The sequence below is a fragment of the Hyperolius riggenbachi genome, chromosome 5 (genome assembly GCF_040937935.1).
Source record: "Hyperolius riggenbachi isolate aHypRig1 chromosome 5, aHypRig1.pri, whole genome shotgun sequence".
NCBI lineage: Eukaryota > Metazoa > Chordata > Amphibia > Anura > Hyperoliidae > Hyperolius > Hyperolius riggenbachi.
The window spans coordinates 154,260,659-154,288,502 of NC_090650.1; the positions used below are offsets into that span (position 1 = coordinate 154,260,659).

Sequence of the window (27,844 nt, forward strand, 5' to 3'; positions counted from 1 at the left end):
GGGGAGGATAGGCATTCCTCCCATTCCTCCTCTTCTATTTCCACCTCCAGAGCCGTCCATTTCTCTCTAGCTTTGTCAGTTATTGGTGTAGTGTATGGTTCTAATAGTATCTGATACAATAGGCCAATATGGTGTTTATGTGGACCATCTTTTAGTTCCTCCATAATTGGGGATATTCTAGTAGAGGGCAGACCTTTTGGGAATTGGGCCTGTAGAGCATGACGCAATTGGGTGTACATAAAGTAGTGTATGGGTAGAAGTGGAAATTGAGCCTTAAGAGTGGAAAAGGGGAGGAGGTTGGAAGCTTGTATTATTTGCCCAAGGTAAACAATACCTGCATCAGACCAAACATTAGTATTGTCCAGCTTTGCTAGTTCGTGGAGATGGGGGTTGTGCCAGAGTGGGGTATGGTATTCATAAACCGCTTTGGGGTATAGCTTGGATATTGCCTGCCAGATCAAAGTGGCCTGTTTTAAGATAGTGTTTTTAGGTTGTCTTAGAAGTAGGGTACCTTTGAGTAAGGCAAAGGGTAAGTTATGTAGTTTACTTAAGGTAGAGTAGCCAAGTAGCTCCGGAGATTGGGATGAGTTTGTAATGAACCAATGTGAGATATGTTCTAATTGAGCAGCGTAGTAGTAAAGGCGCATAGCAGGAAGAGCTAAACCTCCCGAGGTAGTCGGGCATTGGAGTATTTCATAGTTACCGTATATACTCGCATATAAACCGAATTTTTCAGCACAAAATATGTGCTGAAAAGTCCCCCCTTCGGCTTATATGCGAGGCAGCAGTCAGTACCTCCCCATATCTCTGTGCCCCCATGCCCCCGAGTGCGGTAGTGAGCCGATTACGCTGTCCCGATCTGTGCAGCATTGCAGGCACAGCCGCTTTGTTGATTTCACTCCCTGCCGGAAACTTTCAATTGTTTCTTAATTGCTGCATCCCCACAGCCAGGCTGTGCTGTGCTATGTGTCTGGACCCGTGTTGTGTGACAGGCGGCTGAACACTGATTATGCTCAGATCTGTATACGCTATGCTTGCAGCTCACTACAATGTCAGAAGCACTCGTAGTGAGCTGCAAGCACAGCCGTATACATCTCCGAGCATAATCAGTGTTCAGCCGCTTATTACACAACACAAGTCCCGACGTAACAGCACACAGCCTTGCTGCGAGGAATGTAGCAATAAAGAAACTAGTTTCCCGGCTGCAGGGGGAGGGAGGGGAGGAGAGCGAGTGAAGGATACGAGCACATACCAAAAGGATCGTCTAGACTACATCTCCCTGCATGCTTTTCTGTGTACTGCACATGTGCGGTAGGACACAAGAGTTCTGGATGGAAGAAAGTGAAGTGCAGATGGAGATGTAATGTAAAGAGGAGATAAAGGATGGATGTAAGTGATTTATGGGAGAAGTTACATTCTTTGAAGTTCCAGGGGAGGAAATTAGTGCCCTGGTGAGTCCAGTTTAACAGATAATCCTTTGTTTATTTTTTGTTTGTCTAATTAGTCATTTAGGAGACTCACAATTAAATGCACTGCTAAGCTTGCTGGTGTCTGCAGAACATCCATTTACATTGCTGAATATTTCTAAAGCAAAGTTCTGAGGGGCACTGACAATTAGCAGACATCTGGCTATGGGGAGGGGGGCTGCTTCATGCTGAGGGTCAGCTGCATGACATAAGGCTCATACATGTTTTAAATAATTGTTATTTATTATGCTTATTAATTCATGATTGTTTTGGGCAGTAGTTTAAGAACAACTGATGTACAGACATTCTATTCACCTCCATGTTTGGAAGGCAGTGCTGTTTGTGTGCATCTGGCCATTTATACTGGATACTGGGAGGCCTCATACTGGGTGCACGACTTACTATTTATACTGTAGAGGGGGCTATACTGAGGGGGGGGGGGGGGGCTTATTTGCGAGTCAATCACTTTTTCCTGATTTTTCAGGGAAAAGTGGGTACCTCGGCTTATATGCGGGTCGGCTTATATGCGAGTATATACGGTAAGTTTAGAGCGAGATTTGGCCCATATAAGAGATATTAGTAGGGATTTTAGTTTCCTAAAAAAATTTGTTACTATATACACTGGGGAGTTATGAAGGATATAAAGAATTTTAGGAAATAGGACCATCTTTGTTAAGCTTGGGGGTGTAATCTCCACAGTAAGCATACAACACATAAGCTGACGTGAAGGAGGTACACACACCAGCACAAGGGATCAGGATATCCCCAGTTTAGTGGAGGAGAGGACTGACTCCAATAGGAGATTGTGGTGCACAGAGCCGGTGCAGATCTGAACAGCCACAAACACTTTCGTAATAACGTCTCAGCGCAAAGTAGCGCTGAGCGCATAAACCAGGACTGAGGAGATCAGGACAGGTAGACAGAATGAACGCTTGCTAGCTAGCGATTACTTAGCGACAGCAAGCGTCCAAAACCAGACAGACTGGAATGAGGCAGCCAATGCGTTGCGGCGATGGCGTGCCTCACAAAGACAGGACAGGAGAGACAGGAAATAGCAGGATCGAGATAGATGAACGTAACACAGATAAATATACAATAAGTATGTTTTCCTAGCGTATTACAATTACAGCTATCAATGAAACTATTTGTAAGGTCTGACTAACATATGTATATATCGGCAATGAACCGATATATGACATAAGCAGGAACGCTGACTAGGACTGGAGTAATACAGGGAACAGGACTCAGAAGGATTCGCTATCTCTTCGCAGAGATGAACGCAATCCACAAACAGGACCAGGAACAGGATAACTAGCTCAGCACGGGTGTTCACGATACGCGCAAACTACCAAAACGTGCTGGAAAACTGACTAACTGAACACAGGAAATAAACAGTTCGTGTACGTATATATCAGCAACACTGATATATCAACGTAACACAAATACAAGGAAAATAACAAAATGCGCAAGTATGCGTATATATTGGCGATGAACCAATATATGACACAAGACAAGCAAGTAACAACTTCTAGAACAAGAGCAGAACTAGGAGGACTCGCTGACCCCTTCGCAGGAGTCAGCGCAGTCCACACAGACTAGGAACGAGGTGGGGCACGAGCAGAGTAACAGATAGAGTCTGAAACTATGGTAGCCCATGAGACATTGCAGGAAGCAGTTCTTTATACTGAGGTCATCCAATGGGAGCAGCCCTGCAGATTCCCACACAAGTGAATGGTAATTAATCACAGGCTGATAGCAGGAAAAGGCAGACAATGATATGCAGCCTGCAGGAAAGGGACTGCCCCTCCACTGCAGCAGACAATGTTTGTTTACACAAGAGCATGTCAAACTGTCATTAATTTCAGAGTGACTGCAGATGGAATCAGCAACTAGTTCAAGTGCAAACCAAACTATGCAAGAAAATGCATGTAATGACATCAGAACTGCTTGGGTTACAATACCACTGCAGCCAGCAATAAACGCTGCAGACATGATCATAAAATTACCCCCCCCCCTTAAAAGCGGATACCAGACGCTTTTTGAAACTGAAATTCCCAACAAAACAATCTGACTGATAATTCATGATGACCGGGACAGCCCGGCAAGACCAAATTCCAGAATCAGTCCCCACAAGACTGGACCCATCAGAACCAGAACCTACAGAACCATGCCCGTCAGCACCACAAGCCTCAGTGTGATACCCATCAGAACCACGACTTCCAGAGAAAAGCCCCCAGAAACTCTCTGAGCGATACCCACCGCCTTCTCGGGACTGTCCAAAAACGCCAAAGCCTTTGCAATGCCCACCGGAACTGTCCCCACCAACACAAAACCCACCGTTGAACCAGTCCAAGGTACCAGGACAAGTTTCCTCAGAGATCTCCCAGAACACTTGGAAGCTCCAAAGAGATCCCCACAGGTCAGAACGCCCCTTAGGTTCACATGGAGAACCATCAAGAACCCCTATGGAACCCAGGGCAACTCTAGAGTCAGGGTCACAAGGACAAACATCAAGATCAGGGTTTTTAGGGACCAGAACCATCTCCGGGCATGCAGGCCAACCGGCAACATCAGAACATGTCTCCACTAGGGAAGCGTGTGAGCACGCCAACACAGACACACTTGGGCACTCTGGCATACGAAGCACATCTGGGCACACTGGCACAAGAGAGACTTCTGGGCATGTCAAGGAACTGCAAACCTCAAAGTCAGTCAAGGTAGGACCGAAACCAGGACTGGGCAAAAAAAAATCATCATGACTAGACTTCACAGTTACTGGATTGTCACTAAAAAATGCAGGATTAGACTTAGATGTCTCTGATTCCAGCAAAGTTATTAACAAATCATGTTCAGGGGCATTTACAAGACAGGACAAATCTTCTGATGTATGCACCGAACTAGACAGGGTTCCCATAACTTCTTCTGGACTAGACAGAGACTCATCAAATACACTGGATTGGAGCTCATGAAGGGCTGCAAAACAAGTCAGTAGTGCAGCAATCCCCACTGAACTAGGCAAAACTGAGTAACTCACTGGACAGGAAGGGGACTCAGGAACTTCTGCCACACCGGCCAGAGAACCAGAATTTTCCAGGATACAGGGCTGGGTTTCAGAAACACTCATTAACCCGGACTGAAATTCTGAGATTTCTATTATTTTTTCCAGCGAGTCAGAATTATCCATGTTACAGGGCAAGACTTTTGAAACATTCAGAGGACAGGGCTGGAGTTCCTCGGCTGTTACAACACTGGAGAGGGACTCAACAACATTGGTTAAATCAGACTGTGTACAGGGCAAGGTATCTGACACACTTGCTGACGAGGACAATATTTCAATGGCTTCTGCTTCGCTGGGCAGAAATTCATCAAGCTTTATTAGAGCAGACTGTAATTCCAAAACAGCTGCTAGACAAGTGAATATTACTGTAACACCAACTGAGGTAAGCAGTGCCTCAGACTGTTCTGCTAGAGGGTTTGAAGTATCCCAAGTACTGGGTGAAGCATAAGACTCTGTGACCACAGCTTCACTGGACAGGATCACCGAACAGTCCACACTGCAGGGCAAAACCATGGAAGCACCTGCTGGACAGCATAATGATTCTGTGACCTGAGTTTCATTGGAGAGATCGACTGCACAATTTATGGTACAGGGCAAGTTCACTGGAACATTTTCTGAACACGGTAATAATTCTGCGATTTCGGACTCACATAGCAGACGCTGTGAGTTATTCATGAGACTAGAGTGAGGTGTAGAAACAGGAAGATCAAAACACAATGTTTGCGCATCTAAATCACCATTCAATTGTGAAATTGGAAAATTCAGATGCTGGGGTTCTGAGATTTCTGGACAGGATTGCTGGGACTCAGAAACTGATGTAGTGCATCTATTGGCATCTGCTGGATCAGACAGGAGTTGAACTTTATTAACACAGGTAATTTCTGCAGAAGTGTTTGCAGAGACAGGCAAGATTTTTCTGGTGTCTGTTTCACTGAACAAAGACTCATGAGTACTGGCTAAGCTGGACTCAGAAGTCAGCAGGACCTCTGGGTCCTCTGCTGAGAAATTTGTGCATGGCAAGATTAAGGAAGTATTAGTAATTTCTGTCTTACTGGGAAGTAACACTGAGTTATCCATGGTACAGGGTGGAATTACAGGAACTTCAATTTCACACAAAAGGAGCTCTGAATCACTCGCTGAATCAGCCAAAGGTGCTGAAGCAGGCGAGTCCTCAGGAACTGAGGAAGTGGAACAATCTCCACTAGACAGTGTGTCTTCCCTGGTATCAACTGATTGAATCGCATAAAAATCGTCCAGAATCATTCTCCACACATCGATCAATGGAGCCACAAAGTCATACCCACACACACACCGGTTTTTATTAGGTTATAGGCAGACTTAATGCATGCATTCAATACTAATTCACTCTTTGCACTGTAAAACTGACAAAATGAACTTGCATCTTTCTTCCATTCATAGACCAGGGCTTCCATCTCTCCTTTCTCAAATGGAGGATCCCATGCATATTTAACAGCTGAGCATTCCGGCTGATCATAGTTTGCAAATGTGTTAGTGGCAGAAACATACATTGGGTTATTTAGCAGGTGATTGGCCGATTTCTTATTCCTAAGGATCTCCAATACCTGTAGCAAGTGTTGAACTGTAGTGTATGCAAATTTCCCTTGCTGCACGAATAAATTGATCTGTTCAATACTCTGTAATATATCTTCATAATCATATTCAGATAATTCATTTAAACAAGAACTTTTATTTTCCCTGGCTAGCAATGAAAGTTCATTAGTAGTTTCATAGGTCCATTTGACTCCCCTGAAAGGTGACTGAATTTCATTATCTGCTACTGGCGGAGTCTCATTACAGATCTGATGCGCAGTCGCCAAGGGCAACGACTCCGCTGATTGTAACGCTTTTCTTTTGGAGCGTTTACGTTTGGCTTTAGACCCTGCTGCCTTAGCAGAAGAAAGGTTATCAGAACAATTATCTGCTTGCTGATTATTTTTGTAGGCAGTAGAAGGAGCAGCTGATTGACAAGCTGCCAGGAGCTTATCAAAAGGGCTAGGCAAATCGGTTTTGCGCAGCCAGTTATGGATCACAAACGCTAGAAATTCCAGTGGTCTTTCTTTTAAATTGGTATGATCCAAGACATCGTAGGCCCACTGAAACAATCTTCCCTTAAATAAAACATAAACTAGCTGGGGGGCCCACGTTGAAACAGGAGTAGCCTGGAGCTCAGGATTGGCCAGGAACCTGGCACATTCAGAAAAAAACTCATTTTCTGTTTCAGAATTGAGCTTCTCAAATTTCTTAAAGGAACAGGAACCATAACAAACAGTGTCATTTTTGCTGGGAACCCCCCCCCCCCCACAATGGGGATTGGTAATGGGGCTACCATAATGTTAAGCTTGGGGGTGTAATCTCCACAGTCAGCATACAACACATAAGCTGACGTGAAGGAGGTACACACACCAGCACAAGGGATCAGGATATCCCCAGTTTAGTGGAGGAGAGGACTGACTCCAATAGGAGATTGTGGTGCACAGAGCCGGTGCAGATCTGAACAGCCACAAACACTTTCGTAATAACGTCTCAGCGCAAAGTAGCGCTGAGCGCATAAACCAGGACTGAGGAGATCAGGACAGGTAGACAGAATGAACGCTTGCTAGCTAGCGATTACTTAGCGACAGCAAGCGTCCAAAACCAGACAGACTGGAATGAGGCAGCCAATGCGTTGCGGCGATGGCGTGCCTCACAAAGACAGGACAGGAGAGACAGGAAATAGCAGGATCGAGATAGATGAACGTAACACAGATAAATATACAATAAGTATGTTTTCCTAGCGTATTACAATTACAGCTATCAATGAAACTATTTGTAAGGTCTGACTAACATATGTATATATCGGCAATGAACCGATATATGACATAAGCAGGAACGCTGACTAGGACTGGAGTAATACAGGGAACAGGACTCAGAAGGATTCGCTATCTCTTCGCAGAGATGAACGCAATCCACAAACAGGACCAGGAACAGGATAACTAGCTCAGCACGGGTGTTCACGATACGCGCAAACTACCAAAACGTGCTGGAAAACTGACTAACTGAACACAGGAAATAAACAGTTCGTGTACGTATATATCAGCAACACTGATATATCAACGTAACACAAATACAAGGAAAATAACAAAATGCGCAAGTATGCGTATATATTGGCGATGAACCAATATATGACACAAGACAAGCAAGTAACAACTTCTAGAACAAGAGCAGAACTAGGAGGACTCGCTGACCCCTTCGCAGGAGTCAGCGCAGTCCACACAGACTAGGAACGAGGTGGGGCACGAGCAGAGTAACAGATAGAGTCTGAAACTATGGTAGCCCATGAGACATTGCAGGAAGCAGTTCTTTATACTGAGGTCATCCAATGGGAGCAGCCCTGCAGATTCCCACACAAGTGAATGGTAATTAATCACAGGCTGATAGCAGGAAAAGGCAGACAATGATATGCAGCCTGCAGGAAAGGGACTGCCCCTCCACTGCAGCAGACAATGTTTGTTTACACAAGAGCATGTCAAACTGTCATTAATTTCAGAGTGACTGCAGATGGAATCAGCAACTAGTTCAAGTGCAAACCAAACTATGCAAGAAAATGCATGTAATGACATCAGAACTGCTTGGGTTACAATACCACTGCAGCCAGCAATAAACGCTGCAGACATGATCATAACAATCTTTATGAGATTTATACGGCCGACCACTGACAGGGGTAGTTTAGTCCATGAGGAGATTTTAGCCTGTACTAAGGTAAGTAGCGGGAGTACATGGTCAGTGTAGTATTGTTTTGGGTTGGCAGTTACCAGGACACCCAGGTATTTAAATTTGGTCACAATTTGTAGAGGGCATAGTAGTGGAGTTATAGAGACCTCAGCCTTGTCCAGCCCCATTATGGTTGATTTTCCCCAGTTTACAGAGTGGCCCGAGTATAGACCCATCTCTCTTATAAGGTCAAAAGCCCTATTAAGGGAAGCGTATGGGTCGGCAAGATATAGTATAGTGTCATCAGCATACTGGCTAATTTTTTCTTCAATACCTTCAATGTATAAGCCCTTAATTTGTGGGTTAGTTCTAATTTTGCATGCCAGTGGCTCGGCTGAGAGAGCGTATAACAGTGGTGACAGGGGACATCCCTGCCTAGTACCACGGCCGATCTGAAATGGGGAGGACAAGGAGGAGTTCGTACAGACTCTTGCCATTGGCTTTGTATAGAGTATCTGGACCCATTTAATGAAGTGGTCGCCAAAACCAAATCTCGCCAATGTGGCCATCAAAAAGGGCCATTCCACCGCATCAAAAGCCTTTGCAGCGTCTAGTGATACAATAACTCGTTGACCAATATTTGAATGTGATGCTTGGATATTGGTAAAGAGCCGCCTTATATTGAGTGAAGTTTTTTTCCCAGGCATAAAGCCTGTTTGATCATTATTAATTAAGGTAGTGATTACTTGGCTTAATCTATTAGCAAGTATCTTAGCTAAGATCTTAACATCTTGGGTAAGTAGAGAGATGGGGCGGTAGGAGTCACAGTAGGTGGGATCTTTATCAGGTTTTGGGATTAAAATAATTAGGGCCGTGCGCATAGATAAGGGCAGCTCTCCAAGTTCAAAAGCATGTTGCAGGGTTAAGAGTAAGGGGTTGGCGACCACCTCATCAAATCTTTTGTATATCTCTCCTGGAATACCATCCAATCCTGGGGCTTTCTTGTTTGGTAGTGAATGTATCGCTAGTTCCACCTCCTCCATAGTAATTGGAGCATCTAGTAACTCTCTGTGCTCTGGAGACAGCCTAGGAAGGTCAATTTCTGAGAGATAGATTTCAGCATCTGTTTTATCAAATTCTGACTGGGCAGTGTATAAATGTTTAAAATAATTAGTAAAGCAATCGTTAATCTGTGCAGACCCAACTATCAGTTTACCTGTAGGATCTCGAATATGGGGTATAGTGGATATAGCATTCCTATCTTTTGCCATTCTGGCCAAGATAGTTCCAGTCCGCTCCCCTTGTTCATAGAATGATTGTTTGTGAAAGAAGTTTTTAGCTTGTTGCTTCTCTTTTAATAAATCTCTAAGTTGGTTTTGTGCAGACTTCCAAGCTCTCTCCGTATCCCCAGAGGGGCCTGATATATAGAGTTGTTCCAAAATTGGGATTTGTGTTTGTAATTTCTGGATTGTATTATAGGTATCTTTTTTGTAGTGTGAGACTGCACTAGTAAGTGCACCTCTAAGATATGCTTTAAAGCAGTCCCAAGTCAGGGAGTGATTGTCTTCATCACGATGAGTGAAAAAGAACAATTGTAGTTGATCCACTAACCAGTTCTCTGAGGGGAACAGGGAGAGCCAGAATGGGTAAAATTTCCAAATATATTGTTTGGGGGTATCATACCATCTTAAGGTAACAAAAATGGGGGAGTGGTCTGAGACAATCCTAGGTAAAGTACCTATATTTCCCACCAGAGGCAGCAAATTCGCAGAGAGGAAACAGTAATCTAATCTAGATAGCGTATTATATGAGGTAGAAAAACAGGTATATTGCAACGTGTTCGGGTTTAAAAGTCTCCATGCATCTAGCAGTAGTAGTTCTGCAATCAAGTTGGCAAATGGGGTAGTTTTGGCTGCCGCAGTTGGAAAGCGGTCCAGGGCTGGGTTACATATTGAATTAAAGTCTCCCATCCATATATTTGGGCATGGAGGAAATGTTAAAGTGAATTGAAGGCCTTCTTTGAGGGCTATAGAGGAGTATGGCGGAGGGATGTAAAATGCCAGCAGATTCAGGGGTTTACCATCAAGAGTACAGTGCATAAAAACGTATCTGCCTGTGGAGTCTGTTTTAATTTTAATTGGCAGAAAGGGTAAGGAGCGACTTATTAGAATTGAGACCCCACGTGAGTATTGGGAGTATGTTGAATGATATGCTTTTCCCACCCATCCCCGTTCTAGTGCCCTGATTTTACTACCAGTAATGTGTGTTTCAAGCAGTATTAGGATATCGGGTTTCTGTTTGTGCATATAGTTTAAAATTAGGGAACGTTTAACCTCCTTGGCGGTATGAAAAAGCGCAGCAGTTTTTAAAAAAAATTTTTTTTTTTAATCATGTAGCGAGCCGAGGGCTCGCTACATGATAGCCGCTGCTGAGCGGCATCCCCCCGCCCGCTTCGATCGCCTTCGGCGATCTCCGATCAGGAAATCCCGTTCATAGAACGGGATTTCCTGGAGGGCTTCCCCCGTCGCCATGGCGACGGGGCGGGATGACGTCACCGACGTCACTGACGTCGGGACGTCATTGGGAGTCCCGGGCCACCCCTCGACGCTGCCTGGCACTGATTGGCCAGGCAGCGCTGGGGTCTGGGGGGGGGGGGGGGGCCGCGCGCCGCAGCAAATAGCGGCGATCGGGCGGGGGCCGGCGGCGATCAGAGTGCTGGCGCAGCTAGCAAAGTGCTAGCTGCGTCCAGCAAAAAAAAAATTATGAAAATCGGCCCAGCAGGGCCTGAGCGGCACCCTCCGGCGGCTTACCCCGTGTCCAGCACGGGGTTACCGCTAAGGAGGTTAAAGGAGTCGTTCAAATCACGAACATTCCAACAGATAAGTTTAAATTCTCTATCCGTCATTGCAAACCCCTGGTGGGATAATAAAACCTGCCCAAGAATATTTCAGTTTATACCTACTTGGATCAATCACATTGCATATATACTTTCTGTTGATGTGCCCTTTACACTTTTGATTAAGGATTGACGTACGTGAACATAACAATAAACTAAAGAAAGTACAAAATAAAAGTAAATTCCCAGTGTAGCATATAACACCCTGTCCCAAAGCAAACGGCTTAAGGGACCTTAACCCAAACAGTAAAACATTAACTTGACATAAGCACATCCAGGCTATCCGCCGTGTAGATGCGTTTAGTCGCAGCAATAGGGGGTACTCAAAGAGTAGATTTCTAGCTGTGCGTGGTGGGGAGGGGGGGGGGGGGGTGTTTGGACACCACAGAGAACAGCCGTCCTTTAGAACTTTGTAAAACTTAAGAGGGGGGTTTATGTCAGAACGGGACCAGCCCACCCTTAAACAGCACATATGGTGGAGCAAACATAAAACACTTTGAAAGTAGACATAGTACCCAAAAGTAGCGTTTCAGTATAGGAAGGCGTCTTGAGGCCATCTTATTCAGCACATAAATATGGTAATCTGCATTTGTATTGTCGCACCGTAAGTATCGATAGTGCATCACCAGGGCGTTGCCCTATAGCCAAGGTACTTGAGTTTGCCAGAACAGTGTGGCTAGTTGGAGGCCGGGTACTAATATATATTAATCCAAGGCTTGATGGTTATTGCCAGGTGTCGTCTTGAAGAAACATATTTGTATCTAAAGTGCTTCAAATGTCCTGCGGCCGCAAGTCAGGCGCCCACTATTCCAGGCACAAAGTCCAGTAGTGAGGAGGCTTAATCACATGCCCAGGGCGGCTTGAGAATGTCAAAGTACCTATAAGGGTTCATCTAGAATAGCATTTAGTGTATGGCCAGGATTTTATCTTATAGCCATTTAGATTAAGTAGCCAGATCGAGTTCGCAACAGAGGGGCAAGTCATGATGGGCCCGGATCCAAATCAGCGTGGTGATGATGCAGTAATGGCGCCTCGCGGCCTAGCTTCCAACCAAGTAAATACTTCTGAGGGTTCCGTAAAAAAAGTAAACTTTTCCGTCCGCTTGTATGCGGAGCCTAGCTGGGTATAACATAGCGTAAGGTAGTTGTAATGCACGTAGCTTCTTTTTAGCTTCCGTGAACTTAGCACGTAGTTTCTGGACCTCCATAGTGTAGTCCGGATAAAAGGATATTGCTGTGTTCTCGTATCCTATGGAGCCTTTGGCGCGAGCCGCTTTTAGAACTGCGTCACGGTCTCTATAGTTCAGCATTTTAAATATAAAGGTACGTGGGGGTGCACCTGGAGCTGGGATCTTGGCTCCTACGCCATGAGCTTCTGGTCACACCCCGAAATATTTCATCTTTACATTGATATGTAAAAAGTTTAGACCCTTAGGTAAATATTTAAAAAAAAATTTTAATTGTAATTTTTTTTATTAAACATTTTATTTGGATATTTTGGGAGGGTGGGATGTAAACAGGGGGGGTAGGAGGGGCGCACTTGGGCAGCTCACCCTCTGTTGATGATGGACCTTGTCCCAGCCCTAAACCTGACTAACTCCTATCATACCCTATTCGCCCAGAATTACTATCCTCTAGCATGGCTCTTGTCACAGTGCCTTTCACAATGGTCCTCCTGTAGCCTTTTGTGGTTGGGTTGAATAAACTCTATAAAAATGACACTTCTACCTAAAATTCTGTACCATTTTTGGATGCTCCCAGTTAGGGTCCCCCCTCACTTTCTCAGAATGCTCCAGAGCAAGTTGTCCAAGTTTACTTGGGGGAACTCCCTCCCCAGTTTCTAAATCTACCTTACATGTTCACAAGAATACTGGTGGGCTCTTTTTAAGGACAAAGGTATTGTGAAACTATCACAAATTCTGGATTCAAATGAGCAGCTGATGACATTTGCGGCTATCAGGAGATCATATCACCTTCCAATATCTCATCAGTTTTTATGTTTTCAGATAAAACGTTACCTTGTTTTAATTTTAGGACGCCCCGCCTTGTTCCCGGATCATACTAGGTTTTTGGACATTATTGGAAATCTTACTAAAAAAAAAAAAATCGATATCAGACTTGTATCAAGCCGTACGCTCCTTCAGCATCAGAACTCAACCTGCTAGACATTTGGCCTACTGGGCAAAATGCCTTGATGTTTCAATAGAAGTTTTGGCTCCCTTGATGGAGCTGGGTTGAAATGAGGTCAAAAAGGTGATTCTGGGAGAACAATGGTGGGAAATGCAACTCAAAATTATTCTGAAAGGCTACAATGCTTTTCATTTTAAGGGTATTTCTCTGGGATCACACTACTTAAAGGGACTCCGAGCTCAGCGAAAAAAGTAAAGTTGTACTCACCAGGGTCTTTCTCCAGCCCAGTGCTGGTCGGGAGGTCCCACGCCGGCGTCCTGGCTCCTCTCCTTCACCCCGCTCCGGTATGGCTGACAGGCCGCAGCCCGGGCGACACTCGGTGGAGTGTCGGGCTGCAGCTTCCGCGTATGACGCGGATTACATCACACGCCGGCCGCCTCGCGTCATCACGGCGGCCGGCGTGAAAGTACTGCGCATGCGCGCGCATGCGCAGTACTTTCACGCCGGCCGCCGTGATGACGCGAGGCGGCCGGCGTGTGACGTAATCCGCGTCATACGCGGAAGCTGCAGCCCGACACTCCACCGAGTGTCGCCCGGGCTGCGGCCTGTCAGCCATACCGGAGCGGGGTGAAGGAGAGGAGCCAGGACGCCGGCGTGGGACCTCCCGACCAGCACTGGGCTGGAGAAAGACCCTGGTGAGTACAACTTTACTTTTTTCGCTGAGCTCGGAGTCCCTTTAACATTGTGCTCCAAATGTAGAGCTCATTCTCCAGACCTATTCCACCTTTTGTGGGAATGCCCATCTATCCAACGATTCTGGGATAAGGTCTGGAGAATGTAGATAAGATACTTCTCTCTGATTGTCTTCCCTTTTTTGAATACTGACCCCTCTCCCTTACGCTGTACAAGAAACATTCCACTGTTTGAATATACATATGACCCGGAATTAAAGTAGTGGACTCTACTAAGATGTTGGGTGGGTGACCGTGATGCTAATGTTGTTATTTTAGTTTATTATCTAAATAATAATTCATAGCTCTGATAGAAATATTTTTTAGATGATATCATAATGTATAGTTAATAATAGGTCAAGAAACATGACATTAATGGACTCGTTGTGGGCCCTAAAAGCCGGTGATGAAAACCGGCAGGGCTCTAGGTGACTCCATAGTTGGGTTGAGGGGTGAGAGCCTTCGTCCCACTTTAAAACAAACAGTCATTTTATTATCGTAAGCTAACAATCAAGATCATCAGAGCGAATGTGTAAGGTTAAGCTCTAGGTTGTTTTGTTTCCCTCCATGAGAGGGTGGAGTTGAAAAAAAAGGGAGAAAGAAGGAAATGGGGGGGGGAGCTTGTTGTTTCAGGTACTCTATGTGGGCAATATGGATTGAGATAAACCTATCACCTTTTGTATATTGTCTACATGTGCATGGGTTTTGTTTTGTTCCCTTTTCCCCTATCTCTCGCTTTACACATTGTCTACAACATTAAGGAATGTAACAACAATATAGACTGTAAAATGTCATCTTATATGCAGAAATATTCTCCTTATATTATTTATTGTGACAAATGCATTTTGTACCTATTTTTCTATTTCTCCAAAAAAAAAAAACAAAAAAAAAAAAGAATACTGGTGGGCTAGGAGTACCCAATCTGACAAATTATCATTATGCTGCTCAGTTAACCCATCTTATTGATCTCTATAAGGGTGAAAAAATGCCACTTTGGGTGTATTTTGGCAGCCCCCCCAAGTCGATTCAAACTCCCGTTTGGCTTTCTAGGGCCCTCTGTCCCTCTGGTCTTAGCTTAATTATGTGTCATTGCTTAGCAGTCTGGGACTCCATCCGCTACTCCAAAGGTCTGATGTCCCCTACTCTACCCTAGATGTTCTTCATAGATAACTCCATGTTTATCCCTGGGTTGGGCGATTCCTATAACTTCAGATGGTGGAGGGAGAGGAGCCTAGAACAGGTCCATAATCTGATAGATTGTTTAGCCTTTTCAGGGAACAAAGTGTGATGTGTTAATTTATTGACGTGTATTGTAACATTCACTTGGTAGGCAACATTTTGCCTTGCTACTAAAGAGATTTAGCCACTGTAGAACCAAAAAGCCGCATGAGATGGTGCTCGAGCATATAGTCGCATTCACTTGCCGGTCGCTTAGCAACCTATACAAAGAGTGGGGAAACTTCTGGAAACAGCGCAAGAGGCAGCGCAGGCGCAGTGGACAGCGTGGCATGTGACATAGGCTGAGGAGACTGGTTATAACTAGTTCTCCTCACAGCGCAGTCAGTCAGCAGTAAGCAAGGGGAGTTGAGGCCCGCAGAGCAGCAGCCGTAGCAGCTACCTCAAGAGAGAGGCCCGGTGGCAGCTATCCGAACACAGAGAGAGGCAGCATATTAAAGAGAGAGGACATGGCAACAGCTGGGAACAGATAAAGAGACATACAGAGCCAGAACCAAAGATAGAGCAGAGAGAGGCTATGAGCCATATGAGTATGAGTGTTGCTACTTCATTGTGCCACAGTACAAAATCAGAGTAGTAGTCCACAAGGACGAAAAGAGCAGGAATTCAGTGTTAATTGCCTGAAGAGAGTGACAGTTAACCACAGTACACTGAATTATTTCCTCTGATCAAGGTGGCTAATTTGATTCTGCCTGTCTGTTATGAACTTAAAGGGAACCTGAACTGAGTAAAATGATTTAAAATAAACACATGGGATAACTTCAAATGAACATTACATAGTTACCTCGCCATCAGTTCCTTTCAGAAGCTCCCCATTTTCTCCTTACAGTGATTCCTTCCAGTTCTGACAAAATTTTGTCAGAACGGAAATATACCAGTTGCTGTCAGTTATATATCAGCAGCTGTCAGTTACAACTGAATGTACAAGGTAATGTCCATGTTTCCCTATGGCTCAAGTGGGTGATATTACAGTTTAACTGTGTGCTGACCAGGAAGCGGTTATGGAGTAATAGCCATTTTCAAAATGGAGGACAGAGAATTCCATTGATCACAGTAGACAAACAGGAATACGGGAGAGGAGAAAAAGATTGCTGAGTAGACTACATGGGAGGTAATTATGGCGTGTGTATGTTAATTTTGACATTTCATTTTCAGTTTAGGTTTGCTATAAAGACTGGAGTGATAAGATCACATAAATGTCACTGAAAAATTATCACAAATCCTTAACTGCTTGCAGACCACGTTGGTTGAAATCTACATCTTGAAGGTGGCTGGCTGTGCGGCTCTGACAGGGTGTAGATTTCAACTTCCCCACTGCTACTGCTGATCGAGTCGCTCTTTCCTCGCCACAGTTCACTTGCCCTGCCATCAGAGCTCTGTGAGGCAGTCAGGAGCCGATTTCATTGGCTCCTGGTCGTTTGATCACTGTGAGCAAATTTCAATGGCTTAAATTAATGGACAGGGTCAGGAGCCAATGAAATCAGCTCCTGACCGGCGCACAGGTTTTGCCGTCATAACGACGGTAGAGAGAGGGGAGTATGTGCGGCGATTCATCGTTAAGCGCTGTTTTGTGCTACCAACAGCACTCTGCATCCTGGGAAGATAGCACCTGATAGAGAGAAGGAGTCAGAGATTTGTGTCTAAGTGTTACACTAGCATAAGTTGGAGCTTCATTTAAGTGTGGAATCTAAATAGCATAAAGAAAGAATTTACAAAAAATGTGTCTACACGCGCTTTAAGTTCAAATTTAATTTTTCTTTATATTAGATAAAACTCCTCAATAAAAACCTCAATTACTTATACCAAATATTGCACTTTAAATAGTCACTCATTCAACCTGCACCATTCATGCACATACCAGAAGGGCCCTTCTGAAAAAAGTCCTGTGAACTCTTTAAAAATCAAAGTCAAATTGGTCAGAAAAAATTAAAAGTGAAAAAAGATCAAAGAGATATCAGATAATGTATAGAGAACAAAAATTTTGCTTCCTCATGTAAAAGATATTGCTCAGTGTTGTCCTAGAGTAGTTCCCCTATGAAGTGTCCTATGTACATCAGGTTTCCATCACCGCATAGGTTTGTTCTTCATTCAATATGCTTTACTCGTCCTAGTTCAATCTGTAAAAACAGAGGTGCCACACTCACAGTTTGGTCCGCTGATGTCCTCAGGTATTTGCAAGGTACCCTCAATGGCTCTCTCCGCCGTTGCAAGACCGAGACCGTCTGTTGTCAGGCTACTCACGTTAGCCCTGGTCTCCAAGTGCCCGCCTACGTCACTTCCGTGTGGTAGACGCAGTTGTCCGCACGCCGCACTTCCAGCTGCTTCTCACTCGTATTGGATATGTTCGGGTGACGTCACCATCATAGAGTCCGCTGGAGCTTGTTGCACAGGATACCACTGCACGCTTCTGCGGATAATCCAAGTTCCAGCAAGCTCCTTAATCTTAGAGAGTGTATATATTTTTAAAAGTCTAAAACCTCAATGCATTTCAGCCACTTAGTGGTGGCCTTCCTCAGGAGGATTTTGTGAGTCTAAGGTCCCGATTCTCCCTGCTTCTTAAATATCAACTCGCAGATCGTCCAACCCCCTTATTCATGCTGTCATAGGTCACAGTGGGCTGAGCAATTTTCTCAGATATTATCCCTATTATAAAAAATAAAATAAAAATGAAAATGAATATAAAAAATAAAATAAAAACAAGCTAAAAACTCCGCTAGAGAGTGATCTGTATATAAACAAATTGCGTGCAAATACATCATACAAAATTAGGCAAAAAGTACCAGATCATCATTCCACTCACATACCCTTAAGCTTACATCCATATACACACATATCTACCCCAACCTCAGACATTAGTCTCCCAGTTCCCAACACCTTCCCCTCCATTTATATCCACAGGGTGTGTTCTATATTAGTCACTACCACCCTGAGTTCGCTGTTCCTACTAAAAAAAAAAGCAAAGAATTCCATTTCGCTATTCAGACCCTTGGGAATGATGGTGTCTAGCTGAAAGATCCACCTGGATTCATTCCGTGACATTTTCTTTATATAGTCCCCTCCCACTGCGTTCTACAATCTCAAGGCCGAAAAATATGGTACCCCTTAAAATATCCCCATGTTGTTCCTTATAATGTTTAGAGAGTGGGTGTCCCTCACTCCTTTTAAGAATATTATTAAAATGTTCCCCTACCCTACTCTGCAATGACCTCTTAGTTCTCCCAATATATCTTTTATTGCAGGGACATTGGATACAATAGATTACCCCACAAGTGGTGCAGGTAATGGGATCCCTAATCTTATATTTTACTGAGTCCATAGTTTCTACCTCCACTATTCTACCCGGATTGTTGGTCCTCTTGCAATTTAGGCACACTTATTATATTGGGAGAACTAAGAGGTCATTGCAGAGTAGGGTAGGGGAACATTTTAATAATATTCTTAAAAGGAGTGAGGGACACCCGCTCTCTAAACATTATAAGGAACAACATGGGGGTATTTTAAGGAGTACCATATTTTTCGGCCTTGAGATTGTAGAACGCAGTGGGAGGGGAGGGGAGGGGACTATATAAAGAAAATGTCACGGAATGAATCCAGGTGGATCTTTAAGCTAGACACCATCATTCCCAAGGGTCTGAATAGCGAAATGGAATTCTTTGCTTTTTTTTTTAGTAGGAACAGCGAACTCAGGGTGGTAGTGACTAATATAGAACACACCCTGTGGATATAAATGGAGGGGAAGGTGTTGGGAACTGGGAGACTAATGTCTGAGGTTGGGGTAGATATGTGTGTATATGGATGTAAGCTTAAGGGTATGTGAGTGGAATGATGATCTGGTACTTTTTGCCTAATTTTGTATGATGTATTTGCACGCAATTTGTTTATATACAGATCACTCTCTAGCGGAGTTTTTAGCTTGTTTTTATTTTATTTTTTATATTCATTTTCATTTTTATTTTATTTTTTATAATAGGGATAATATCGGAGAAAATTGCTCAGCCCACTGTGACCTATGACCCCATGAATAAGGGGGTTGGACGATCTGCGAGTTGATATTTAAGAAGCAGGGAGAATCGGGACCTTAGACTCACAAAATCCTCCTGAGGAAGGCCACCGCTAAGTGGCTGAAATGCATTGAGGTTTTAGACTTTTAAAAATATATACACTCTCTAAGATTAAGGAGCTTGCTGGAACTTGGATTATCCGCAGAAGCGCGCAGCGGTATCCTGTGCAATAAGCTCCAGCGGACTCTATGGTGGTGACGTCACCCGAACATATCCAATACTAATGAGAAGCGGCTGGAAGTGTGGCGTGCGGACAACTGCGTCTACCACACGGAAGTGACGTAGGCGGGCACTTGGAGACCAGCGCTAACGTGAGTAGTCTGACAACAGACGGTCTCGGTCTTGCAACGGCGGAGAGAGCCATTGAGGGTACCTTGCAAATACCTGAGGACATCAGCGGACCAAACTGTGAGTGTGGCACCTCTGTTTTTACAGATTGAACTAGGAAGAGTAACCCATATTGAATGAAGAACAAACCTATGCGGTGATGGAAACCTGATGTACATAGGACACTTCATAGGGGAACTACTCTAGGACAACACTGAGCAATATCTTTTACATGAGAAAGCAAAATTTTTGTTCTCCATACATTATCTGATATCTCTTTGATCTTTTTTCACTTTTAATTTTTTTTGACCAATTTGACTTTGATTTTTAAAGAGTTCATCGGACTTTTTTCAGAAGGGCCCTTCTAGTATGTGCATGAATGGTGCAGGTTGAATGAGTGACTATTTAAAGTGCAATATTTGGTATAAGTAATTGAGGTTTTTATTGAGGAGTTTTGTCTAATAAAAAGAAAAATTAGATTTGAACTTTAAGCGCGTGAAGACACATTTTTTGTATGTTCTGGCTGTTTATGAGGTTTTAAGGGACCCCTCAGTACTACACGCTGCTCGTTGTAATAGCTGATCCCCTCCAAGCGCCTGGTAAAACTTTATTATAAAGAAAGAATTGTCTTACTAAAGGAAAACATTGGTTCTATACCTGGGTTCATTTGTTTTCTTTGTTTATTGTATTTATTTTTATTTCTTTGATCCCTTATTGGTTTATTTTGTTATTTTTATTTTATTTCATGATTCTTTTATTTGGGGCCACAGTAAAGAGAGAAAGAGAGTCTGAGAAATCCTCTGAGCCAAAGAGTGGAAGTAATGTCAGTGCCATAAACAAAAAGTGGAAGTTGTTTCAGTACCATAAAAAAGAGAGAACTCTAATACAGAAGGTTTTGCTGAGCAATACAGCTTGGACTTGGTAACAAGGGACAGAGACTGCTTAGGGCTGAAGTTGCTCAGTAGACCTGTTTCTGTCCAAGCCCATATCCACCAGCATATGGTACTGTGTTAAACAAGTGTTATATTGAATAGTGGTTGATGAATGTAAAAGAAAAATAGAATTGTTGTAGCTTATTTATTTGTAAGAAGTGTTATAAGTAACCTGAACTTCATTCCGCAGCTGTAACCGATGCACCGGCTATGAAGAGGAGAAGATTTATCTGACATTCAATGTGAAAAGAATATAAACAGTGGGTTGCAAAAGTATTCGAACTTGAAGTTTTCCACATTTTGTCATATTACTGCCACAAACATGCATCAATTTTATTGGAATTCCATGTGATAGACCAATACAAAGTGGTGTACACGTGAGAAGTGGAAAGAAAATCATACAGGATTCCAAACATTTTTTACAAATCAATACCTGCAAAGTGAGGTGTGCGTAATTATTCGGCCCCCTGAGTCAATACTTTGTAGAACCACCTTTTGCTGCAATTACAACTACCAGTCTTTTAGGGTATGTCTCTACCAGCTTTGCACATCTAGAGACTGAAAACCTTGCCCATTCTTCTTTGCAAAACAGCTCCAGCTCAGTCAGATTAGATGGACAGCGTTTGTGAACAGCAGTTTTCAGATCTTGCCACAGATTCTCGATTGGATTTAGATCTGGACTTTGACTCGGCCATTCTAACATGTTTTAAACCAATCCATTGTTGCTCTGGCTTTATGTTTAGGGTCATTGTCCTGCTGGAAGGTGAACCTCTGCCCCAGTCTCAAGTCTTTTGCAGTCTCCAAGAGGTTTTCTTCCAAGTTTGCCCTGTATTTGGCTCCATCCATCTTCCCATCAACTCTGACCAGCTTCCCTGTCCCTGCTGAAGAGATGCACCCCCCGAGCATGATGCTGCCACCACCATATTTGACAGTGGGGATGGTGTGTTCAGAGTGATGTGCAGTGTTAGTTTTCCGCCACACATAGCGTTTTGCATTTTGGCCAAAAAGTTCCATTTTGGTCTCATCTGACCAGAGCACCTTCTTCCACATGGTTGCTGTGTCCCCCACACGGCTTGTGGCAAACTGCAAACGGGACTTCTTATGCTTACTGTTAACAATGCCTTTCTTCTTGCCACTCTTCCATAAAGGCCAACTTTGTACAGTGCATGACTAATAGTTGTCCTATGGACAGAGTCTCCCGCCTGAGCTGTAGATCTCTGCAGCTCGTCCAGAGTCACCATGGGCCTCTTGACTGCATTTCTGATCAGCGCTCTCCTTGTTCGGCCTGTGAGTTTAGGTGGATGGCCTTGTCTTGGTAGGTTTACAGTTGTGCCATACTCCTTCCATTTCTGAATGATCACTTGAACAGTGCTACGTGGGATGTTCAAGCCTTTGGAAATCTTTTTGTAGCCTAAGCCTGCTTTAAATTTCTCAATAACTTGATCCCTGACCTGTCTTGTGTGTTCTTTGTACTTCACGGTGTTGTTGCTCCCAATATTCTCTTAGACAACCTCTGAGACCCTCACAGAGCAGCTGAATTTGTACTGACATTAGATTACACACAGGTGCACTCTATTTAGTCATTAGCACTCATCAGGCAATGTCTATAGGCAACTGACTGCACTCAGATTACAGGGGGCCGAATAATTATGCACACACCACTTTGCAGTTATTGATTTGTAAAAAATGTTTGGAATCATGTATGATTTTCGTTCCACTTCTCATGTGTACACCACTTTGTATTGGTCTTTCATGTGGAATTCCAATAAAAGAGAGAGAGAGAGAGAGAGTTATTACTGGTTGAGTAGTACGGTTCACATTAGCGTTCGCTGTCCGGATTCGCCTGATCGGATCAGGACCGTTTACTGTACAAACGGAACGTACGTTCCGCATAGCAATGTAAAGTCTATGCGGACGTTCACACGCGTTCCGTTCCGTACAGAACGGAGCCGGATCGGATCCGGACACTTTTCCAACATGCGCTATTTTTGGGTCCGGATCATCAGGCCCACGCACCCGGACCGGAGCCTGACTGCACCATGCGCTCATAGAAACCAATGTGTCCTACCCACCTGTGTCCCACCCACCTGTGCCGTGGCCTACCCACCTGTGTCCCACCCACCTGTGCCGTGGCCTACCCACCTGTGTCCTACCCACTTGTGTCCCACCCACCTGGGCCATTGCCTACCCACCTGTGTCCCACCCACCTGTGCCGTGTCCCACCCACCTGTGCCGTGGCCTACCCACCTGTGTCCCACCCACCTGTGCCGTGTCCCACCCACCTGTGCCGTGGCCTACCCACCTGTGCCGTGGCCTACCCACCTGTGTCCCACCCACCTGTGCCGTGGCCTACCCACCTGTGTCCCACCCACCTGTGCCGTGGCCTACCCACCTGTGTCCCACCCACCTGTGTCCTACACACCTGTGTCCCACCCACCTGTGCCGTGGCCTACCCACCTGTGTCCCACCCATCTGTGCTGTGGCCTACCAACCTGTGTCCTACCCACCTGTTGCCCTGCCAACTGTGGCCCTGCCACACCCTTGTAGCATGCGTGTCTGGGCCGCAAGTGCAATCCTGTGGCCTAGATACGCATGCTCTGAGCGCAAACAACATCCAGATGGACCAATGAAAAATGTAAACCACATTTTTATTGCACATTTTTCAAAATTTAAAAATATTAAAGTAAAAACTGTTAAAAAGTAACAAATGTTAACAAATGGTAAAAACTAACAAACTACAGTAAAAACAAAACAGTATTTAGGGTCATCCTGGCGGGGTATAGAAATAGTTTTTCAGTAGGTCCCTGTTGCGGAGGGACACTGCCCTTGGCCTGGTGGCATACCTCCTCAACGGCAGTAGTGGAAGCACAGTTGGGGGTTCCGGAGTGTCATTTTCCTTCTGGCACACAAAGTTGTGGAGGATCCACGCTGCCTTCACCACGTCGACTGCGTTGGCCGGCTTCAACAGCATCGGCGTGTGGAACATCCTCCACTTTGACACCAGGATCCCAAATGTGCATTCCACCATTCTCCGAGCTCGGCTCAAACGAGCGTTGAAGTGGAGCTGCCTGGCATCAAGGCCCCTGTCTGGGTACGGCCGCATCACATGGTTGGACAAGGCGAAGGCCTCGTCCCCCACAAACACATAGGGGTAGGCCGGTGCCCTTGTCCCAGGCCAGGGTCTGTCACCAGGGAGATGCAGTCTGCCTTGCTCCATCCACTGGCAAAGGGCCGTACGCTGGAAGATTCCAGAGTCATTGGAACTTCCGTACGACCCCACATCCACATAGACAAAGTTGTAGTCCGCATCGGCCACTGCCATTAGCACAATGCTAAAGTATTTTTTATAATTAAAATAATGGCTGCCACTCCCCACGGGTTTCTGAATCCGAATGTGTTTGCCGTGCAGCGCGCCAACACAATTTGGAAAATTGCACTGGGTCCAGAAGCGCTGGGCGATCTCCTGCTATTTCTGGGTGTCTGGCACTGGCATATATGTGGACCTCAGTCTTCGCCAAATGATCCTTGAGGTCCTCACAACGATGCCTGACACCGTGCTCTTCCCAATCCGAAAAGTGAATATGTAGCGATGCATAAGTTTGTCCAGTTGAGATGTACCTACAAGATAAATAATCAAAATCAATTTTTTATGTCTTTGCAGGTGAAAAGTACAAGACACGCTGGCGCACTATTTGGGACGCCTATGTCAAATTTCTGCGGCGCAAAGCCGAGGAAGAAAGAAGTGGCAGTGGGTCCTCCAAAAAAAAAGATTACCAATTCTCCCAACAATTGACGTTCCTAAACGCAAGCGTGGAACCGAGAGAGTAAGTACCACTATTGTGACCATGAACTGAGAAGGCATTGTATATGACGTTGACAGACAACTACCATGACTTTGATTATGTATTGACAAAACAGGCCTCAATTCACAGGGCTTTATCAAACATTTATTGAACACTTTCTCAAACGTTTGCTAATTTACCTAATGTCGTTTTATAAAGTGTTTGATAAATGTATGACAAAGCTCTGTGAATTTAGTCCACATTGTATGTGATGTTGTTTGGCAAACCAATATATCGTTTTTATCATCGACAGGACTCAAGACAATTTTTTTAAAAAATATTTTTATTGATCAAATTCCAGGACAGCACTGACATTACATTTGACTTTTATAGCATGCATAGTAACATTTTACAACACAGTAATCACACCATGTTTAACCACTTCACCACTGAGGGGTTTTACCCCCTGACCACCAGAGCAATTTTCACCTTTCAGCGCTCCTTCCATTCATTCGTCTATAACTTTATCATTACTTATTGCAATGAAATGAACTATATCTTGTTTTTTCCGCCACCAATTAGGCTTTCTTTAGGTGGGACATTATGCCAAGAATTATTTTATTCTAAATGTGTTTTAATGGGAAAATAGGAAAAATGTGGGGAAAAAAATAATTATTTTTCAGTTTTCGGCCATTATAGTTTTTAAATAATGCATGCTACTGTAATTAAAACCCATGAAATTTATTTGCCCTTTTGTCCCGGTTATAAAACCATTTAAATTATGTCCCTATCACAATGTTTGGCACCAATATTTTATTTGGAAATAAAGGTGCATTTTTTTCAGTTTTGCGTCCATCCCTAATTACAAGCCCATAGTTTATAAAGTAACAGTGTTATACCCTCTTGACATAAATATTTAAAAAGTTCAGTCCCTAAGGTAACTATTTATGTTTTTTTTTAATTGTAAATTTTTTAATTTTTTTTTAATTACAAAAAAAAAAAAAAAGGGGAGTGTGGGAGGTAATGAGTTAATTTTATATGTAAAAGTCATTTATTTGTATGTGAAAAATGTGTAGGGTGTAGTTTACTATTTGGCCACAAGATGGCCACAGTAACTTTTTGTTTTAATGCGACCTCCAAGCTTCCTTCCGGAAGCTTGGAGGAAGTATAATGAGCATGGACACGTGAGTTTTTTCTCACAATGATCGCGCTGCCCATAGGAGAGCAGCTGATCATTGTGGGGCTTAGATCAACGAACGGGAATTGATTTTCCCGTTCATTGATCTCTGGGCGAGCGGGCGGCGGCGTGTTTACTAGCGGCGGGCGGCGTGTTTACGAGCGGGAGCGCGGGCAGCGTCGGGAACGCGGAAAGTACGTGTTTCTCCGTCCCTGGTTGTTAAAGGATGGAAAAAGGGGCGGAGAAATACGTACGCGCGGGGGTAAAGTGGTTAATATAGCAGTCAAATTACCAATAACAACACATCTTTCAATCAGGTGTCCCAGAACTCCATTTTAGTTTTCTCCCTCCCCCCTCCCCCATAAATCCCTCTGCTTTTCCCTACTCACCCTCTCTCTCTCTCCCCCCCCCCCCCCCGCATGTCTCAGCTGTTAATTTCCTTGTACCTTTCTTATCTAGTCTCTTTAAGGGTTGTAGGACCCTGTCCATCTGTGGGCATGGATAGTGGGTCATCCCACCTCCAGCGGGCCCAGTGTACCATGCATATGTTCCATTAGATACCATTTGATCAACTTAAAATTCCCCATCAAAGCAGTTCTTTCCTCTAATGGTAGTTGTGTGACTATGTACTTTCTCCAGACTTTAAAGAAGGCCTTAGTTCTTTTATCTTTAGCTTGTAGGGTATTTAATTTATCTAAAATGAAGAGTCGGTGTAGTTCTTGCTGCACCATGCCCACTGTAGGCGGGTCTTTGTCTAACCACTTCATAAAAATTGTTTTTCGGGCTACCATTAACAATATGTGCAGCAGGAGTGTTGGTTTTTAGTTAATGTCATTTATTTCTTTGGGGAAACAGTTGAATAAACATAGGTATTGTTCCTTTACCAGTTTTTTTTTTACACAAACGATTGGCATAGAGCAATACCCTCTCCCAGAACTGTGCAATAGAAGTGCAAGACCATATGCAGTGAAGTAAGTCTGCCTCTTTAGGGTTTACATTTTGGGCAATACGGACTGTAATGTTGTTTATATTTAATGTTGAATGCGAATTTCGCTTTATGCATTAAGAGGAGATGAGACGTTCTCCAAACTTCACTAATGATACAACTACGGATCGCATTCCATCCTGATGTTATCTTGTCGACTGCTGTTTCATCTTGGAGGGTCTTGCTCCATGCCTTAAAGATCTGTCCTTTTGTCTTATTTATCTCTAGTGTCTGAAGCCCCTTATATAAGTCAGATAAGGATTTATCTCCTCCCCACGGCTGTATGAATCGATCAAAGCTGGTAGCTTCTGCTATTGACTTCACGTCTCGCACCAAAGAGCGGACCATGGACTTCATCTGCAAATAGGGGAGAATATCACTACTTTGCAAGTGGTAGGTTTGTCTTAGTTCAATAAAGGGGATCCAGTTCCCTCTCCTAATATTGAGCAGGTGTCCTAAAGTTTTTATTCCTTTTTGCTCCCAAGCCGAAAACCCAGACTGTTCTGTACTTGGGGGGTAATTAGGATTACCCCAGATTGGCAGATATTTAGAAATCCGTCCGGGAAGACGAAACATCCGTCTCCCCGCTTGCCAGGCCGCAATTGTATCACGGAACATTGCATTTGCTTTTAGTCTGAGGGGTAAGTGTTTGACTCTGGCATGCAGAAGACCCACCGGCGACCAAGGTAACGCCATCTCAGCTTCTAGATTATAGTTGGAATGCTTACATGTTTGGCTAAGCCACTCCCTGACATGTCTCATAAGGGCTGCCAAGTTATAGGCTCTTACATTCGGAAGGTTAAAGCCTCCTACTTCTTTTGAGCATTGTAGTTTAGCCAACGCAATTCTCGTTTTTTTGCCCTTCCACAAGAATCTGACAAAGGCTGTATTTAATAACTGCAGATCCCTGTGCCTGAGTAGGAATGGGATTGTTTGCAGGGGGTACAAAAGCCGACCCATGGAAACCATCTTTATTAGTGCAGCTCTGCCTGCTAGCCCCAATGGCAGGCTATGCCATCTATTTAATTGCTCAATAATACTTTTAATCAAGGGAGTATAGTTACATGCATATAATTCTGCTGGATCTCTAGGAATGACTATCCCTATATATTTAAATTTCGTGGTGCCAATTGCCACCCCCAATGCTCGCCAAGCTCCTACTTGTGCCTGTTTGGATAATGGGAAAAGTAAGCTTTTATCTCTATTTACTTTGTATCCCGCTAAAGTGCCTACCTCTTCTAGTATCTGGAATATTTCCGGCACTTGTCTGATGGGGTCTTGCACGAATAGGAGGGTATCATCCGCGAACAATGCCTGCTGAATATTAACCTGCCCAACCTTGATCCCTGCAAT

The 27,844-nt window shown here is 44.1% G+C and overlaps 1 protein-coding gene and 1 long non-coding RNA gene across 12 annotated transcripts in view; one reads left to right on the forward strand and one right to left on the reverse strand.

Annotated features, from left to right (window-relative positions):
• SUGCT (succinyl-CoA:glutarate-CoA transferase) overlaps positions 1–27,844 on the reverse strand; it is a 1,486,943-nt gene that overhangs the window by 1,268,881 nt on the left and 190,218 nt on the right. The window lies entirely within an intron of this gene.
• LOC137518478 (uncharacterized) lies at positions 1,320–27,000 on the forward strand. Of its 2 annotated transcripts, none has more exons than XR_011020829.1 (3): positions 1,320–1,451; positions 24,209–24,371; positions 26,720–27,000. It is a non-coding gene; the product is annotated as an uncharacterized lncRNA (long non-coding RNA). The 2 variants fall into 2 exon arrangements; XR_011020830.1 differs by having other exon boundaries at positions 1,320–1,389.